Source organism: Schistocerca serialis, chromosome 5 (assembly GCF_023864345.2).
Source record: "Schistocerca serialis cubense isolate TAMUIC-IGC-003099 chromosome 5, iqSchSeri2.2, whole genome shotgun sequence".
Classification (NCBI taxonomy): Eukaryota; Metazoa; Arthropoda; class Insecta; order Orthoptera; family Acrididae; genus Schistocerca; species Schistocerca serialis.
This window is the reverse complement of record NC_064642.1, coordinates 306,244,657-306,263,905: the sequence shown is the minus strand read 5'-3', so window position 1 is coordinate 306,263,905 and position 19,249 is coordinate 306,244,657. Positions and strand designations below refer to the sequence as shown.

Below are 19,249 nucleotides of genomic sequence, written 5' to 3'. Positions count from 1 at the left end.
TTTTTACGTAACTAATAACGTCACAAATGACTATTTTTTCTCCTTCATTACAGCTGACTTTTTCACTTAAAATGTTATTTAATGATTACTGCTTCACCAGCTTATGTTCTTATTTATATACAGTGTGGTATTAGCTCTGTTCTTTTATTATAAAACTTAAATAATTTTTCGATTTCACCTATCTGACCTCGGTTTTGGAAGAACAGATAAAAGTCGACTAGGAACAACTGCAGTTTGACACGAAAACAAAGCATAATAATAGAATAAATATTAATTAGACACAAAAGCGCAAAATCCACACCTAGGGATTACGTGTGAGCGTGGTGAAAATAGGTTAGCTCCCTTTGTTAGCAAACGATGACAGCGTCAAAACTATCTTCCCGAGAAGCCATTGACTTGACGTAACGTGACATGACTTGATAATCCCTTCGTTGCGTGTGTGAATGCCGTCATTTGAAATCATGTTTGAAATGCATTGTGGAATGCTTTGAAATGACGTGACAGCCAGTGTAAATTGCCCTTACAAAATAATATAAAACATGAAGTATGACGACAGCAAATAAGCAAAGACCTTATTGTAATGTACACGTGTTACTCTATCTCTGAGCAGGAATAATTGAGGACAGGGCACATTAATAACAGTGGAGAGGGGTTCAAAGTGTTTTTGGGGCGTAACTATACGGAGACTTGTAAACAACGGTATGCTGTTACATGCTACGAATAATTTGTATCTGAAGCTTCTTTAGGAACACGGTGTACATACCTTTAGGTTTTTATGTTTATGCCTGTGTTAACGAAAATCTTGTAAGCACAAATAACTGTGTAAAACTGATAGTAAATTAAACGAGACTTTATAATTCCACAGCTGTTGCTTCTTGGGCGAATAACACGATGACTTGTGGTAAAATCATTGAGATGCATCCTTACAGAATACTTGCCATCAAATGTACATAGCATCTAATTTTTAGTGCAGTTGAGATGCAGGGTAGATTGGGGTTAAATAAACCGCGGTGTTAATTGGACTATCACAAAATTAACAATTCAAGAGGGAAAATTGTTTTCGTACTATAAAGTTGTTTGCTTAGGTTGGAAGTACAATTTGAATTTACATGGCTGCTGTAAGTTAGCTGCATTCGCAGATATACATTAAAATGTGTAATTTTTTCCCCATATATAAGAAATGACATTAAAATTTTAATTACCAATAGTATACCATTTTGTTTTTGTGGGTTAAATTGAGTGTTTATTGCTTTATTATACTCTGTGAAATATAAGCTGTACAAGGAACTATTTTCCCATTATTTTGAAGGTTTTTGATAAAGTGAAGGTGGGGCTAATTATGGACCAAAAAATTTGGGTTAAAATGGACCGGTTCAGTTAACACTAGCAAGCTGCTGATGAAAGAATATGATGATCATAGGAACACCTAATGCCCCCAGGATTACTGTATAAGACATTGCAGTCTTGTAGGGGTAGCATATTCTTTGGCTTCTACTGTGTCCAATATCTTGAAAGGCTTTAGCGTTAGTGATATTGAATCTTCCAGTTAAAACATACTTACTGAAAAAGATTTTTTTTATCATATGCAACGGACACCTCTACAATTTCAGTAAGAAACAGCCAGTGACTCACTGGCAGCAGATACTAACAAACCTGCAGATGGCAGTGTGGAGAATATTAGGCATCAGATGAGATCTGCAAACAATAATTACACATCTTGTGTAAATGTGACTACATTCCCCTTCTTCACCATTTCAACATTTTCATCACCACTTGTGCACAAGTCAGTATTGGAGGAAATCAATGTAGTGGACATTATCAGCATCTTGAGAGTTGCTGTTGCTCTCTTTCAGTATTTGGCATTTGACTGAAGGGTTTATTTCATTGAATGTATGCTTTTTTAACTGCTTTGATATTCTGTCTTTTGCTACTGCACCTAACTGTTGTTTGACTGGTGTACTGGTAAAGACAGGTGCTAGGAAAACAGCAAGACGTAGAAAGGAACGAAAATCAACTGTCCTTACCAGTACACCTGTCAAACAACAGTTAGATGCAGTAGCAAAAGACAGAAGATCAAAGCAGTTACCAAAAAAGCACACATCCAATCAAATTCTTCAGTCAAATGGAAGAGAGTGACAGCAACTCTCAAGGTGGTGGTGATGTCCACTACATTGATTTCTCTGATACTGACTTGTTAACAAGTAGTGTTCAAAACGTTAAAACATTGAAGGAGGAGACTTTACTGTCATGAAAGTAGAAGGGAAAACTGTCAAGAGTGGTCGCTAATATTTTCTAAGTCTTTAGTCATTTAAATGTACTATGTGGGGGTCGTCAGAAGCGTCCGATCCAACACGTCGGCTTTGACCCGTGACGTAAGGGTGTTGTCGTGTGTGACGTCATGACGGCGCGGAGTTTAGTTTGAGTGTGGCAGTCTCCAGTTCTGTTTTATCTTATTTTATTTACTTTTCTGATCTGTTCGTTCTATCCCGTGAGATTTTTTTTTTAAAAAAAAGACAAAAAACACTAATCAGCTACTGAAGCATCTTTATCTTCTATGGGTTGCAGGGGTTACGACCCCTGGGGAGGTAGGTGGGTATTCATGCATGGCTGTCTTCACTTACACGTTGTAGCTATACAAGGCGTCTAAATTTGTTTATATTTAGTTTGCCACCCACCCAAAACACCCCATTTCCCGCGCTTGTCCCGTTAGTGTCATTAGGCTTCTTGTGGAAAGTGTGTGTGTGTGTGTGTGTGTGTGTGTGTGTGTGTGTGTGTGTGTGTGTGTGTGTGTGTGTGTTTTTTTTGTTTCCGTCATATTTGTGATGTCATGGGTCAAAGCAGACGGGTGGGATCGGACGCTTCCGTATTTCCCTATGTGGGTGTGAAGTAAAATGTTTTACTACAGTTGTTTCTGCTACAAAATTTGACACTTACCAGTCATTGCAATTTAGGTTATCTTTATTTGATAAGCTGCTGCAGTTATCACATTTTGACATCACTATGAAACTGTTACTTATAGAATTTAGGTTCATATTTAATAAATAGAAAGTGAAGTTTCGTTTTGCAGTCAGATCCTGTAACTCCACTTCTCATCATTTTCCCACATTTTCTACTGAAGTTTTCATTAGAAAATCCAGTACTGTGAGGCTTTTACCCACTTTCTGTTTCTGTGCTTCAAATTGTAATGTTTGTATCTTCAGGAACGTATTTCAGCCAACAGTACTGCGATGGTATCTATAGTGTCCTTTTCTTGTTTCTAATTTAAATGTTGGACAAGTCTATGTATAAATTCACAAAGGGAAGTGGTTGTCAGAAATTCTTACATGTAGTTGCTATCAGCGACCAGCTACACTACATCTACCAGTACTTGAAATGCAATGGTACTTTCACCTGTGGACATTTTGTGTTTTTCCACTAGAAAGGGCAGATTAGCAGTTGTTAGCATCTCACTTAGATAATGAATTGACATAATTTAGTTCCCAGTATGATTGTCAGAGAGGAATCACAGGCAGTGTTTAAACAGAATGTAAATTGCGCTCTGGAGAAGTATGTGCTGAGTAAGTGGATTAAGGAGCAAAAAGACCCACCATATTTAACAACGGAATTCGGAAAATGCCGAGGAAGCAAAAACTGTTGCACCCTGTTTAAAAGAAAATGTGCAACTGACAACAGGCAAAAGTTAGCTGAGATTCGTACATCTGTAAAAAGATCTGTGTGTGAAGCACACAACCATAATACTCTAGCGTAAGATTTGGTTAAGAAGATTCTGGTCCTATGCAAAATTGTAAAGCAGTTCTAAGGCTTCTATCGAGTCACTTGTTGACCAGTCTGGAGTGGAGGTTGAAAATAGCAAAAGGAAATTCGAAGTTTTAAATTTCTGTTGAAAAAATCGTTCACACAGGAGAATTGTACAAACATGCCATCACACAGACCGTAATGTGGCCGACATACTAATAGGCTTCCCTGGCACAGAGGAACAGCTGAAAGAGCGGAAAACAAATAAGTCGCCAGGTCCAGATAGAATGTCAGTTCAATTTAATGAAGAGTACTCTGTGGCAGTGGCCTTGTTCTTGGCACTTATCATGAATTTCTCACCCAGCACAAAGTCCCAAGCAACTGAAAAAAAGTGCAAGACTCCTTTACACTACTGTTCTAAGGTATTACACATCCATATAGAATTTTGAGATTTTTGGTACAGAAAGTCTAAAAACCCATTTGTCTTTGAAATTTCAAATATTTATTAAAGAAAGATATTCTGTAAGTGAGAAGGAAAGTTATAATGAAGGAGAAGATTTTATAGTGTTTTAATGCAAGGGAATATGTCAACAGTACGTACATATCTTAGTATGTTGTTGGTCTCACAGGTTAGCACTTTAGACAGGTTTCACTCCCAGGCTTGGAGTAGATCAATTTTCTAATGGTACTGATGTAAATTTCATGATGCTACACTTTCACAGTCACCTCCAACATCTTCCTCTTCTTCTTTTTCCCAGGATTCTTGTTCTGAGTTCCTTTCCCAACCAGTCGCCACAAATTCTCAGTTGGATTAAGTTCTGACAAATTGCTCACCCACAGAAGTTCTTTGATACCCAATTCAGTCATGAGAGAACGAATCTGAAATTATAGATTTGTATGATATGTAACAGTGGTAACCTTGGAAATTATATTACAAACAAAAAATAACCAAAACCCAACTTGTTTGTGTGGCATGGAGCCACATCCTCTTGGAAAATCCACTGTGCATCTGGAAAGTATCACTTGCAATGAACAGCAGAGGGTGCCAAATCATAACTTTGTATTGATCACTGTTAATTGCTCTCTGAGCAAAGTACAGCCATCCAACATATTGGTATGTCATTGCTCCCCACACACATTATTAATAATGTGTATTTCATGATTTGTACAAGGCAGTCAGGATCCATCCTTTCATTGGGTTCACACTTGATGTGAGCTTTCATCTTCCCCCCCCCCCCCCCCCCCCCCCTGGGGGCCCAATGCTCTTTGACAGGTTTGTGCTTGGGTACCACAGGGCCCCAACTTTTGCAGCATCTTTTCCCTTCCATGATGCATATCTATCCTCTTGCTATTCTTTTTCCAGTCCCTTGGGGAACACATCTGGGATGTTGTTGAGAGTGTTGTGCATTGTCTTGCTGTTGTAAGAACAGTCTCACCTCTGTTTTTCGCTCCCGTTTCCTTTCTTTTGTTTCCCTTCTCCTCTCATTACTCCGCTTCAGCGTTTAAGGTTTCTCTCATACTTCTTCCTCGCTGTGCGCTCCTGAAGGCCGGCCCATGCGTCTGACGCATAACTGGTGACTGGGTAACATGTAATTCCCAGCCCCAGGTCGACAGATAGGGTTCGCACGTCCCCCCCCCCCCCTCCCCCCCCCCCCCCCCCCCCCCGGTACAGGCCAGGCCCAGGGAGGCATGCTTACCTGAGCTGCAACCTTCCCAACTCACTGGTTGGTTCCTCTGTCAGGTTTTCGCCCCCAGTTGGAAGGAGCGTGCCATTCAATCATTATCCATTCTGGCAATCGTGGTGGATTTTCTCACAATGAGCCAATCATCTTCACAATCAACGTCTATGAAATGTAAACGTAATGAGGCTAATGATTAAGACTTTTTCCGCTGCACCTTGGTTGCTCGTGGTCTCACGTACTGAAGACGGTCAGTCCTTCACCACGATAAAATCCGTTTATTATTCAGAAAGGTGTTGATGCATTTGCTGGCCCTGTGAAATCTTGCTCTCGTTTACGGAATGGCACTTTGCCTTTGGTGACTACCTCTGATTCTCAAGCACAACGACTGCTCGCTGCCTCACTTCTCCACAGCTACCCTGTTCGTGTTGAGCCCCATAGAACTTTGAATTCTTCCTGTGGTGTTATTTACATTAGGCTGCTTGATAGTCTAACTGAGGTTAGTGTGGTCTGTACCAGAACAAAACAGGCTATGAAATTATCACAGTCTGGCCGTACATTCCAAACTCAATGTGGTGCTACCAGTGTCATTGTTTCAACCCCACTAGAATGTGTTGTTGACACCCAGCCAAATGTGTACCTGTGGTAGGGATGCGCATGAGGGCGATTATCTGCCACCTCATCCCCACTGTATCAACTGCATGGTGGCTGTCCTGCCTTCTCTCGGGATTGTCCCATGTTTCTTGATGACCGAGCTGTCCAGGGGATCTGGGTAAAGGAAAAAAGTCACTTACAAGTTATTGGCTAGTCTCAAACCATGCATTCTCCCGTCTGGCACCTATTGTTCTGTTCTTGTTAACCCTCACTCCATAACAGACATGGCCATGCAGACATGTGACCTCAAATTCAGCTCTGAGGTTGTAAAGTCATCCAGTGTCAAGGTAGTGTCGCCATCCCCCCGTCCAGCAGTGCAACAAGCCATCAAACTCTCACCTCAAGGGGTGAAGCTACACAGCCTCCTGCGGATTTGAGGGTTAGAGTAGGCCCGCGGTATTCCTGCCTGTCTTAAGAGGCGACTAAAGGAGTCTCAAACATTTCAGCCTATATGTGATGGTCCCGTCTTGGATTTGACCTTCATATTTCGAAATTCTTCTGAAGAGCGAGTCAATTGGGGAAGTGCGCCTTACACCGTGCATTGTGTCCATTGTGCATTGAGACCTTTAGCCAGCTTTCTCATCGTCGCATTGCCGTCCCGCTCGTTTTCCATCTCTTGGATGAGGATACATTCCTGGGTGTGATTTCCACCATGCACTTTGCAGTGTTGCTTTTTGCGGAGACGAAGACCATAGACTTTCTTGCACCTAATATGCAGCACAGTAGCCAGTCCATTGTGGCAGGGCCACCATGTACCCTGTTGGTTGTACCCCCCTGGCAACACACGGATTGCTCAGCTGATGCCTGTGCTGTTAACTCCCCATGTATGCCAAGGAGTAGATGCCTATCTCCCTGGGGCATCGGGACTCCCGGCAATGGCCATCCTGCTAGGTGGCCCTTGCTGAGGCTGGGTGGCACCTGTGGGGAGGGCCCTTGGTCGGAGTGGGTGGCATCAGGGCGGATGACCCGCAATGAACTGTGATACTTCATCTCTTGCTGGTGGCTAGTCGCCAGCAGTCTATAAGCATTCTTTGGCTCAATTCAACACTTAGAAATACTATCCCAAATCGTTCCCCTCCCTGGCCACACCATGGGAGGGGCATACAGATCAGGATGGTAGTGACACTTATTCGCCCCGGTTCCTAGTTTGTACGAAAGCTGATAGGGAGTCTTTCGTGTCAATGAAGCCTCAATTCTTTGTAGAGCATTTAGAGGACAAGTTTGGGGAGGTGGAGGTCTTGTCCAAAATGCGCTCTGGGTAAGTATTGATAAAAAATGGCATCCTCTGCCCAGTCACAAAGGTTACTTGGTTGTGACAAGTTGGGGGATGTTTCAATTACCATCACACCCCATAAGAGTTTAAATATGGTCCAGGGTATTATTTTTCATAGGGACCTTCTTTTGCAGTCTGATGACGAGCTGTGCGCCAATTTAGAGCGTAAGATGTTCATTTCATCCGGCGCGTTCATTGAGGTCTGAAGGATAAGAAGATTGCTACTGGTGCCTTCATCTTGCACTTTGAGGGTGATACACTACCGGAGAAGGTCAAGGTGATGGTCTACCGCTGTGATGTCAAGCCCTATATCCCTCCCCTGATGCAGTGCTGTAAATGCTGCAAGTTCGGTCATAGGTCTTCCCACTGTACTTCCAGCCTCACATGTCGAGATTGCGGATGCCCACTTCATGTGCCCCGCCTCCCATCTGTGTCAACTGCGGAGAGCTTCATTCACCTTGCTCACCTGACTGCAGGATCTTACAGACAGAGCGGAAACTCATGGAATATAAGACCCTGGACCGACGGACCTATACTGAGGCTAAGAGGAAATATGAACAACTCCATCCTGTGCAAATAACTTCCTCATATGTCGCCGCTACAACAACCGTGATAGCCCCATCAGTTCAGCGAATTCCAGTGGGCTCACTGAGCCGTACAACTCCACATGCCCCCTTGCCCATGGGGGGCACTACCCACCCTGTTGCTCCTGCGCCACCTACCTTGGGGGCAACATCCCCCCACCCATCGGGGATGTCTGTCCCCACTTCTAAGCCGGAGAAGTGTCCAACTTCTTTGGCTCCTCTCACTAGTATGGGGTCCCTTGGGTCCCTCCCTTCCCGGGTTTCCACAAATGGGAAGGATGATGCCTGGCAGTGGCGTAAGAGGCCACAAGCAGCTGGTCGTAGGGCTTCGCAATCCTCCTCCGTCCTGGAGACTGAATCAGTGAAGCCCTCTCAGCCAGTGAAACCCAAAGAGCAGTGAGACAAGTCCAAAAAGAAGACCTCTAAGACGAAGTAACTTGTGGTGGCACCCACCCCACTGCAACCTAGAAGCTGTGCGTCCGAGGGCAAGGTAGAGATTCTGACGTCCGTTGAGGACCTAGATCTCGTCAGACTCTCAGACACAATGGATGTCACTCACACAGGTACTCAATTGGTGGTAGCAGGTGACCCAGTGGTGTAATCTGTCTCCTCGGTCCCTTCATGCCCTTCTCGGCCATGGACAGTGTCATCCTCTAGTGGAACTGTAGCAGTTTTTTCCACCATCTTGCTGAGCTCTGACAACTTCTCAGCCTTCACTCTTTCCTCTGCATTGCTCTTCAGGAAACTTGGTTTCCGGCGATGCAAACCCCCGCCCTTCATGGCTATCGGGGTTATTATAAGAACCAGGCAGCTTATGAGAGGGTATCTGGTGGCGTCTGCATTTATGTCCTTCACTCCCTTTACAGTGAGTCTGTCCCTCTACAAACACCTTTAGAGTGTTTGGGTGTGGACGCCTCAGGCTGTTACTGTCTGCAGTCTCTATCTTCCACTGGATGGTGATGTCCTACAGCATGTCCTGGCTGTGCTGACAGCCCAATTGCCGCCACCTTTTCTGTTACTGGGCGACTTCAATGCCCATAACCCTCTGTGGGGTGGATCAGTGACAACAGGCCGAGGCAGCGTCATTGAGCGAGTGTTGAGACAGCTCGACATCGTACAATGCTCTGTTCAGTGAGTGGGAATTCCAAAGTGCCCTAGCCGCTTGCCCTGATAAGACTCCCGGGCTAGATCGCATCCACTGTCAGATGCTCAAACACCTCTCCGTGGGCTGCCGCCGATGCCTCATAGACCTTTTCAACCGTATCCAGGGTTGAGGGTGAGTTCCCGTCACAATGGTGGGAAAGCGTCGTAATCCCCATGTTGAAACCTGGCAAGAACCCACTGTAGGTGGAGAACAACCGCCCCATTAGCCTCACCAATGTTCTTTGCAAGTTGCAAGTGGACCCCGGTCATGTAGGCATCCCATCACCCAACAAACTTCGGGCTATCAGGGAGACTACTGGTGCGTGGCGCTCCTCCTTACGGGTCTCTCGCAAGGACTCTGTTGTCCTCTGCCGGCTGTGCATTGGCCACGGCTGGATAACACACAGCTATTTACTGCGTCGTGAGGACCCACCTTTATGTCGCTGTGGATCAGCTTTGATAGTGGTTCACATCTTTTGGACTGCCCGATTTTAACTCCACTCAGGCTGATGTTTCCACTGCCTGATATGCTTCCTGCACTTTTATCAGCTAATGTTGCGATGGCAGATTTAGTTTTGAGTTTTATTCGTGCAGGGGGTTTTTATTGCTTGATCTAAGTGGTTGTTCTTTTTTTTAACTGAGTCTGACCTTTGGCCTACGATTTTAGATTGGGGTTTTTAGTGTGTTTCTTGGTGGTTGGCTTTCCTTTTTTGTTTCTGTGGTTGGCCAACCACAGAGACACTCGGTGTGATTTTAATTCCTTTCTTCTGGTCTTTATCTGTGTCATCTCTTGTCCTGTGTCATCTCTTGTCATCTCCATTGTTTGTTTTTATTCTTTGTGAGTGTTTCAAGTTCGTGGAAAAAGGGACCAATGGCCCTAGTAGTCTGGTCCCTTCAATCCCACAAACCAACCAACCAACCAGCTACACAACTGGTTGGCTGGAGAGGACAGAAGGAGCACTCCCATGAAGACTTCGCACATCCCTCCAGCCAAACAACGCCAGAGTCTTCCTCTAACCGGAAAGGCTTGAAGAAGTCCACCGAAGGAAAACCGTCTTTCCCTTTGCTGACTCGAAGATTCTCTTTGATGGCGTTGCCACATGATACCTTTGTCCAGCTGGCCTCTGTACGCACCCCGAACCGTTTCTCAGCAATAGACTCACAGACCGACAGCACAGGTGATCCGATATTTCTGTGGACCCCATGGAGCAGGATCCTCCAGAGTCTGTTCGCTGTAGTAGTGACTCTCCACTGGCTGTCACTAGGCATCTGCCGAGGTGACTCCTCTTCATCTCTTCATCATCATAACTCTCCTCTAATGGAACGTTCGCAGCCTTCTCTCCCACAAAGAGGATTTACAGCTGCTTTTAGCATTGCAGTGTCCCTTTGTATTGTGCCTTCAGGAAATGAATTGCACCCTCACGACCTCTTTGAGCTTTCACATTTCTTGCCGGTTTGTTTTGACCTTCCCCCCTGAGGTCAGCATTCCATCTCATAAGTGCGTCATGCTGCTCAAACAAGATGACATTCATAGACAACTCCTCTCCCCGATTAAACATCTTCAAGATGTTGCAGTTCACTATTTCCTTCCCCACCTGCCTTTTTCCATCTGTACCATTCATGTCCCTCTGTCTTTCGATGTCACCAGGGCAGACTTCCTTCAGGTTATTAGGCAGCTACCTCCCCCATTTCTGTTACTTGGTGACTTTAATGTGCATCATCCCCTTTGGGGTTCTCCCAGAACCTGTCTCAGAGGTGCCCTCTTGGCTGATCTTCTTAATCAACCCAGCCTCTTCTGCCTTAACACTGGAGCAGCCACTTAGCTTCCCGACTCTTCGCACACCTATTCCCATTTGCACCTACCTTCTGCACTGCCCAGCTTGCCCATTCTTTCTGACGCCTACTTGAGCGGCCATTTCCCATGTGCTATCTGTTTGCTGACTCCTACCCCACCTTACTGCTAAGAACATTCCATTCCTTGCACTTACTCTTTACCATGCTATGTCCCAGTCCCTTGGTGCAATGCAATTAGTGCAAGGAGACATGCTTTCCGCATTTTGAACCATCATCCTACAATGGCAAACTGCATTCATTATAAACAGATGCATGCAAAGTGATGTCGCGTTCTTCGGGATAGCAAAATAGCTAGCTGGATTTCATTCACTAGTTCTTTTAAAGATACAGGGTACTTTTGTGGCTCAATATTATGTAAAAATCAACACCTATTTCTTTCAGGCACTGTTTATAATGTATATGTTTTACAGATTTTTTGTTGATATCGGGTAATGCAGCACACTTTCTGAACAAATTAGAAGCATTTTGAATATTTTTGAACCTTCTTAAGCTTATTAAAAAAATTGTAAAGAAATTGATGCACTTTTTTCCCAAATTACTTCCTCAAATTGAGGTACCATTTAATCCAATTTTATACATTTTAAGGAGACCAAATATTTACCAGATATGCTTGACGTGATGGCTGAGATACTAGATCTATTTAATTCTACCAATTTTGTATATTATAAGGATAAAAAATATCATATCTTACATTTTAATTTTTATAATGTTTTTCCTAATAAAAATGTTTTTTTTTTCCATAATTTAGTTGATTATGCAATAAAGCTTAAGTCTCTACATAAGTATAGACTATTGAAGCTACAGAAAAAAAATTAGAGCAATGCTTTATAAGCTTCAGGAAATATTTGTACCTGAATTCTGAAAAATACAACTTGTGGGAAATTGCGAATGAAGATATGACTCCAATTAAACTGTGCCTCGGAACATTCCTGAAGCACAGTCTTCATCCTACAGTATTTCTTCATCTTCAAGCTTCCTGTTGGCATTTCTTTCAGCACTGCTTACTTCTTTGATAACTTAGAGCAAGTCTTTCAGCTTCATGCTCCCGCTGTCTTCCACATGCAAGCAATTGATCTTCCATATTAGAGCCACATTTTAAGCCTAAATTTCTCAGTACTTCCAACCTTCCTATCACACCATCATTGGAACACATCACTGCATCTAGTACACCAACTTTTAATGTATTTAGTCCTGCAAAAACATTCTTGGGTAATCTTTCCCATATGCAATGGTTGAAACTTTCATTTGAATTCTGAGTGCCCCCATGAAGACATTTACTAAGCAAAACAGGGTCACTCAGCTCTAAAAAATTGGTTTTAATTAATTCATAACAGGCTCACGAACAGAATGCTTATGATGGTATATTTGACCACTTTCTTTTGCTTTTTGTAACCACATCAAGAATCTGCTCCTTTAGGACAAAGTGTGTGAACAGGGTGGTCACCTGTGGACAACTTATGAAAGTAGGTGGTCCATACAGCTTTTCTCATTGCTGTAGCATTATTCAGAGGTGCAGTTCGTCTAATGGCCAGTCCATAATAACTCTGAAGAAGGTCTATTTCAGTTTCTGTCAATCTGCCTTGTCCAGACAGATTTTCCATCAGATAGCAACTTTCCTTTCATTTATCTTCATAGCTTCCTAAGTGTAGCACCCATCCTCTTTTGCACATGTCCACAACACTCCAGTTTTGTTACCAAGATATCACCATAAAATTGGACTCGTTAATTTTATTGAAAGCTTTAGTTCCTCATCGCCTAGGTACTTCGTATATCTAATGTTATAAACAGGCACTGACCTCTGAAATATTTTTGGAGTTCCATCACACTCCATACCTCCACTGTAACCATCATAGTTCTTAGGACACTGATGTTCAATATGTCATTCAGTGTTACTATGGCAGGTATGGCAGTACTTAGATAAGCACTCAACATAACTACTTTTCCATTCTCCAGAGAAATAGCGCTTACAACACCATTCAAGGAATGAAGTCCTCAATGTTGCCATGTTCCATCAAGTGCAACAGCAATGTCCCTGGTTCCACTAATATTTACAGCTTTTTCTACTGCATGTTTCATAGGTGCTTTAGACACAACCGTCAAGGCACCTAATAGTATTTTTATGTACTTGCTGAACCTACTGGGAGGAGGAGGAGGAAGGTCTATCAATCCACAAAACGTTTGAGCAGTCTTTTTTTTTCCTTTACCTATTGCACGCATTGCATACACTATACTTCAAATTCACATCCTATGTCACATCACATGAATTACGCACAATGTTTGAAGTCATTTTCGAGGTAGATTTATTGCAGGATCTACACAGATCTAATTTTGACACTGAACCGTTCCTGCTTTGTTGTTCAGCTATTTCCAGACAGCCTACACCATCGCATTGTTTACATTTCACCACTTCCTTTGTCAAAGAAGATAAGATGCCCACATCAACAACAAAAAATCCACTACAAACAGCGTCATTGTTAACACAAAAATTTGAATCACCAGGAGGCGTGCCATGTGGGAATTTCTTCCCTGAAGAACTGATACATAGGTTACTTTCAACAGTGTGGCTTGCTTTGTTTGTGAAGTGGTTACCACGGAATTCCCTTTTATTAGATTTCTCGATGCATGGCATAGTTCGTATTTATTGCACACTAAAGGATATTTACTTCCACAAATATATGTAGCACTTGGGCAACAAACATTCAGTAACACGTGAACAAACTGCTTCAGTGAAACAAAAGTAAATACGAGGGCCGTTCAGAAAGTAACCTCCGGTTGATTTAAAAAAATACACCAAGTTAAATTAAAATATTTTAATATATACATCTTACAACTACATCTTTGCACTATTTTTCTACATAGTCTCCATAGCGATTGAGCCACTTATCGTATCTCTTCACAAGCTTTGAAATTCCTTCTGCATAAAAATCACCCGCTTGTGCCTGGAGCCAGCCTGTGACCGCATCTTTGAGCTCTTCGTCGTCATCAAACCGCTGTGACCCGAGCTATTTCTTCAAATGCATGAAGAGGTGACAATCACTTGGCGCCAGGTCTGGGCTGTAAGGTGGATGGTTGATAACGTCCCACTTGAAGGGCTCAAGAAGGGCCTTTGTTCTGCGAGCAGAGTGAGGACGGGCGTTATCGTGCAAAAAAACGATACCGGAAGTCAGCATACCACGGCGTTTGTTCTGTATAGCCCGTCGTAACTTTTTTATTGTTTCACAGTACACGTCTTGATTAATGGTCGTACCACATTCCATGAATTCAACCAACAACACCCCTTTGGCATCCCAAAACACCGTTGCCATCAGTTTTCTGGCAGAAAAATCTTGCGAGGCTTTTCTTGGTTTGGTAGGCGAATTTGAATGTGCCCACATCTTTGATTGTTCTTTTGTCTCAGGGTTCACGTACTTAATCCAGGTTTCGTCACCGGTCACGATTCTGTTTAACAATGGTTCTCCTTCGTCCTCATAACGTGACAGAAAGTCTAATGCAGAGGCCATTCTTTGAGTTTTGTGGTGGTCGGTAAGAATTTTGGGCACCCATCGTGCACAGAACTTACGGTAACCCAATCTTGCTGTCACTATCTCGTACAAGAGAGTCTTAGAAATCTGTGGAAAACCAGTAGACAACTCCGACATTGAGAAACGTCGATTTTCACGAACTTTTGCATCAACTGTCTGAACGAGTTCATCAGTCACCAATGATGGTCTACCACTCCTCTCTTCATCATGAACGTTTTCTTGTCCACTTTTAAATAAACGTACCCATTCATGGACAACTCCTTCACTCATAACTCTTTGTCCGTACACGGCACAAAGCTCACGATGAATAGCTGCTGCAGAATATCCTTTGGCTGTAAAAAAACCTTATGACAGCACGCACTTCACATTTGGCAGGGTTTTCTATTGCAGCACACATTTCAAACTGCCACAAAAACTAAACTAGCGCAGGTACGACATTCACTCGACCACGGCTTGATGCCGACTGACCTGTTGAGTGCGTGAACGCACAGATGGCGTCGCTACTCCCCCCACAACCCGCACTGTGACCAATCGGAGGTTACTTTCTGAACCGCCCTCGTACTAGCGAAGATTATCATTTACAAACACTAGAAACCTTCACTGTTACCAAAATATACACTATATCGTGTGTATAATTGTTGGAAACAAGAAGTTCACAGTTCTTTTCAAAATAATACTGGTTTCTGTAACAGAAATATAGGGGACATGGTGGCATACATGACCCAAATTTTAAAATTTGATGTATATAGGTCATTTTTCATGTGAAACCTTGTAATGTATGTTTCAATGTAATCAGCAGAGACTATAGAATTTATATTAGTCATAAAAAGTACCCTGTATCCTTAACAGTTCCACACCTTCCTCTGTCATGTGGGCCAACTTCAGATGGCTCTCTGGGACCAAGATCCATTCGTCAATTTCCGGCCTGACAGTAGAAGACTATGTTATCGTGGACCCTATTGCTATCTCCAGCACCTTGGGCTGCCATTTTTTCGGAATGCCTTCCTGCATCAGAACAAGCGGGGGAGGCTCGGGCGATACCCTTCTCTTCTCAGAAATGTGAGTGCTACAATGCCGTCTTCACTATGAGGGAGCTTGATCATGCTCTCAGTTCATCCCAATCCTCTGTCCCAGGGCTATTCGTTGTCCACATTCGGATGTTGCAGCATCTTTCTCTTGCGGGCAAGTACTTTCTGCTTAACATGTACAACCACATCTGGGCAGAGGGCACATTACCTGGACTTTGGCATGAAGCCACCATCATACCCATACCGAAGCCCACTAAGGACAAAAACCTTCCTTCTAGCTACCACCCTGTCTCTCTCAACAGCTTCATTTGCAAGGTGATGGAACGTATGATTCATGCCCGGCTGGTATGGTGGCTCGAGTTTCACAATTTTCTAACGACTGCACAGTGTGGATTTCAAGCACGGCATTCTGCAGTTGACCATCGCATTACTTTGTCCACTCATATTATGAATGATTTTCTGTGGAAATCCCAGACTGTGGCTGTGTGTTTCGATTTGGGGAAGTCGTATGACACCTGCTGGTGAACTGGTATCCTCCATACTCTTTACACATGGGGCTTCCAGGGCTGCCTGCCTGCCCTGTTACCTTCAGGAATTTTAAAAAGACTGAGTTTTCAAGGTGCATGTGGGTTCTGTCTTGTCAGACACCTTTATCCGGGAAAATGGTGTGCCTCAGGGTTTCGTCCTGAGCGTCATCCTCTTTGCTATTGCCATTAACCCTATAACGGCCTGTCTCCCGCCGGGCAGCTCCGGCTCCCTTTTTGTTGACAATTTTGCCATACATTGCAGTTCTCCACAGACCTATCTCACTGAGCGGCATCTTCAGTGATGTCATGACTGTCTTAACTACTGGAGCATCGACAATGGCTTTCGTTTTTCCGCTGACAAAACTGTCCGTATGACTTTCTGGCAGTGCAAATGGTTTCTCCCACCATCTTTACATCTTGGGCCTGTTGCCCTTCCATTTGTTGAAACGACAAAATTCCTGGGGCTCATGGCTGATAGGAAACTCTTGGTCCTCCCATGTTTCTTAAGTGTCAGCCCGCTGTATACAGTTCCTCAATGTTACTTCCTGGGGTGCCGATCGAACCACCCTGCTCCGTTTGTACCGGTCTCTTGTCCGTTCGAAACTTGACTATGGGTGCTTTGTTTACGCGTCTGCACGTTCGTCCCTCTCATGCCGTCTCAACACAATTTGTCATTGTGGCATCCATTTGGTCACTGGCACCTTTTACACTAGCCCGGTTGAGAGTCTGTATGCTGAAGCTGCTGAACTACCTTTGTCCTACCGCTGTGACTTTCTCCTCAGCAGGTATGCATGCCGTTCGTCTGCCATGCATGGGCACCCATCCTGTACCTCCTTCAATGATTCCTTTGACCACCAGTATGGGGTGCGTCCCTCTTCTCTGTCGCCTCCAGGAGTCTGCTTTCGGCACTTGCTATGGCAGATTAACTTCACACTACCTGCAACTTTCCCGGTGGGTGTGAACCATTCATGACCTTGGCTTTGTGAAGGGGCCCATGTTAGACTTGGCCTTCATTCACTTCCTAAGGACACTACTCCAGCCTTGCTTTATTACCTTCAGTTTCACAACCTTTGCATAGAACTTTGCACTAGTACCTCTGTGTACACTGATGGTGCTTGGACTGACCATGGGGTCGGGTGTGCCTTTGTTATTGGCGCCTGTGTCTTTCAATATAGGCTTCCAGCACACTGGTCAGTATTTACAGCTGAGCTCTTCACCCTGTATCAGGCCATGGAGTACATCCGGTGATATAGACTTTTCAATTGTGCCCCCTCCTCACTCAGCACCCTTCAGTCTGTGTGTGCTGTACACCTCCCACCCCTTAGTGCAATGGTCCCAGGAAAACTGTCACTTGGTCACTCTTTGGTGGAGCCACCGTGATGTTTGTGTGGGTTCCTGGTCATTCAGTCTGCCAGAAAACAAGGTTGCTGACACTGCTGCCAAGGCTGCAGTCCTCGTACGTCAGCCCACTAGGTCCTATATTTCCTCCGATGATCTCTGAGTTGTCATCTGTCAGGAGGTGGTGTCCCTTTGGCATTGCCAATAGTCCTCCCTTCACGGGAATAAGCTCCGGCTTATTGAGCCTCTCCCAGTGGCTGGGACGACTTCCTCATGGCCCTCCTGCCAGGAGGAGGAGGTCATTTTAACTAGGCTGTGTATTGGGCACTGCCTTTTTAGCCATCGCCATTTAATAAGTGGCGCTACCCCACCACTTTGTACTCATTGCACCCAAGTTTTAACTGCCCGCCACTTCTTGAAGAAATGCCCTTTCTTTAACCGTTTACATTCCCACTTGGGTCTGCCGTCTGAGTTATAGACTCCTTTAGCAAATGACGTGCAGACTTTTGACTGCGTTTTACTTTTTATCTGTCAAAGCAATATGGCGAAGGCCATTTAATTTTTAGTTTTGGACCTTTGTTTCTGTAGGGTGTCTTTTTAGCCTTTTCTCCACGTCCCAGTTTTTAGATGTCTTCTTTTATGTCAGTTGGGACTGATGTATAGTTGTTTTTTAACTCGTCTCTGTCTTCGTGTTCTATAGTTTTGACTTGGGTGCATATGACCCCAGTTGTTTTTGTGCCCTAAAGCAAAGCGAAGTCACCCGCTACACAACTGGGAGCCCGGAAAGGACAGAAGGAATACTTCCTCGAAGACTTCTTATCTTCCTCCAGCCAACACACCTGAGTCTTCCTCTGCCAACTGGAAAGGCTCAGAGAGATCAAACAACCACAAATGGTCATTTCCTTCACCGATTCTGAGATCCTCTTTGGCAGTGTTGCCACGTGATACCTTCACCCGGTCGACCACCGTATCACCGGTGCGCATCTCCAACAATTTTTCTGCCATGGACTCTGCAGACTGACAAAAGGAGAATGCTAACACCTCTGTAGATCTCATGGAGCAGGATCCTCCAGCCTCTGCGCCCTGTAGTAGTGAGTTTTTGATCGCCAGAATGGGGCACATCCCTCTTCTGTTATCTCCTGGAGTTCACTTTTGGCCATTGCTCCGGCAGTTTAACTTTGTGCTACCTGTCTCTTTCCTAATAGGTGTGAACCCTTCACCACTTTGGCTTTGTGGCGGCCCTTGTTCACCTTGGCCTTCATTTGCTTCCTAAGGACATTTCTCTGTCTTCACTCTATCACTGTAAGTTTCATGACCTTTGCATGGAACTTCATGGTAGTACCATTTTGTACACTGGTGGGTCTTGGACTGACCACGATATTGAGTGCCTTCATCATTGGCACTGACATTTTTCGGTATCGGCTTCCAGAACACTGCTCGGTATGTACAGCTGAGCTCTTCAACCTGTTTCAGGTTACGCGGTATATCTGGAGACACAGCCTATTCAATTGCGTCATCTGTTCTGACTTTCCCTGTGCACATCAGAGCCTCTGTGTACTCTACACCATTCATCTGTTAGTGCAATGGATCCAGGAAAGCTGTCACTTGCTCACTCTTGATGGTGTCACTGTGATGTTTATGTGGTTTCCTGGTCACATCAGTCTGACGGGAAATGAGACCTCTGATGCTGCTGTGAAGGCTGTAGTCCTCATACCTTGGCCCGCTAGTTCTTCCATTCCCTCCAATAATCTCTGTGTTGTCTGTCTGCAGGTGGTATCACCTTTGGTCTTTGCTTCATGGGAACAAGCTCCGGGGAATTAAGCCCCTCTCAGCAGCTTGGACAACCTCCTCTCGGCCCTCTTGCCGTGAGATCATTTTAACTTGGTTGCATATTGGTCACTGTCTTTTTAGCC

The 19,249-nt window shown here is 44.2% G+C and overlaps 1 protein-coding gene across 1 annotated transcript in view; it reads left to right on the top strand.

The window, feature by feature from the left end:
• The first annotated feature begins 554 nt into the window (after positions 1-554).
• The window catches only part of LOC126480742 (LITAF domain-containing protein), a 63,023-nt gene continuing 44,328 nt past the window's right edge, over positions 555-19,249 (top strand). The window contains exon 1 of the mRNA XM_050104014.1: positions 555-699. The gene's annotated coding sequence lies outside the window, so the exon portion shown is untranslated. The remainder of the gene's footprint in view (positions 700-19,249) is intronic.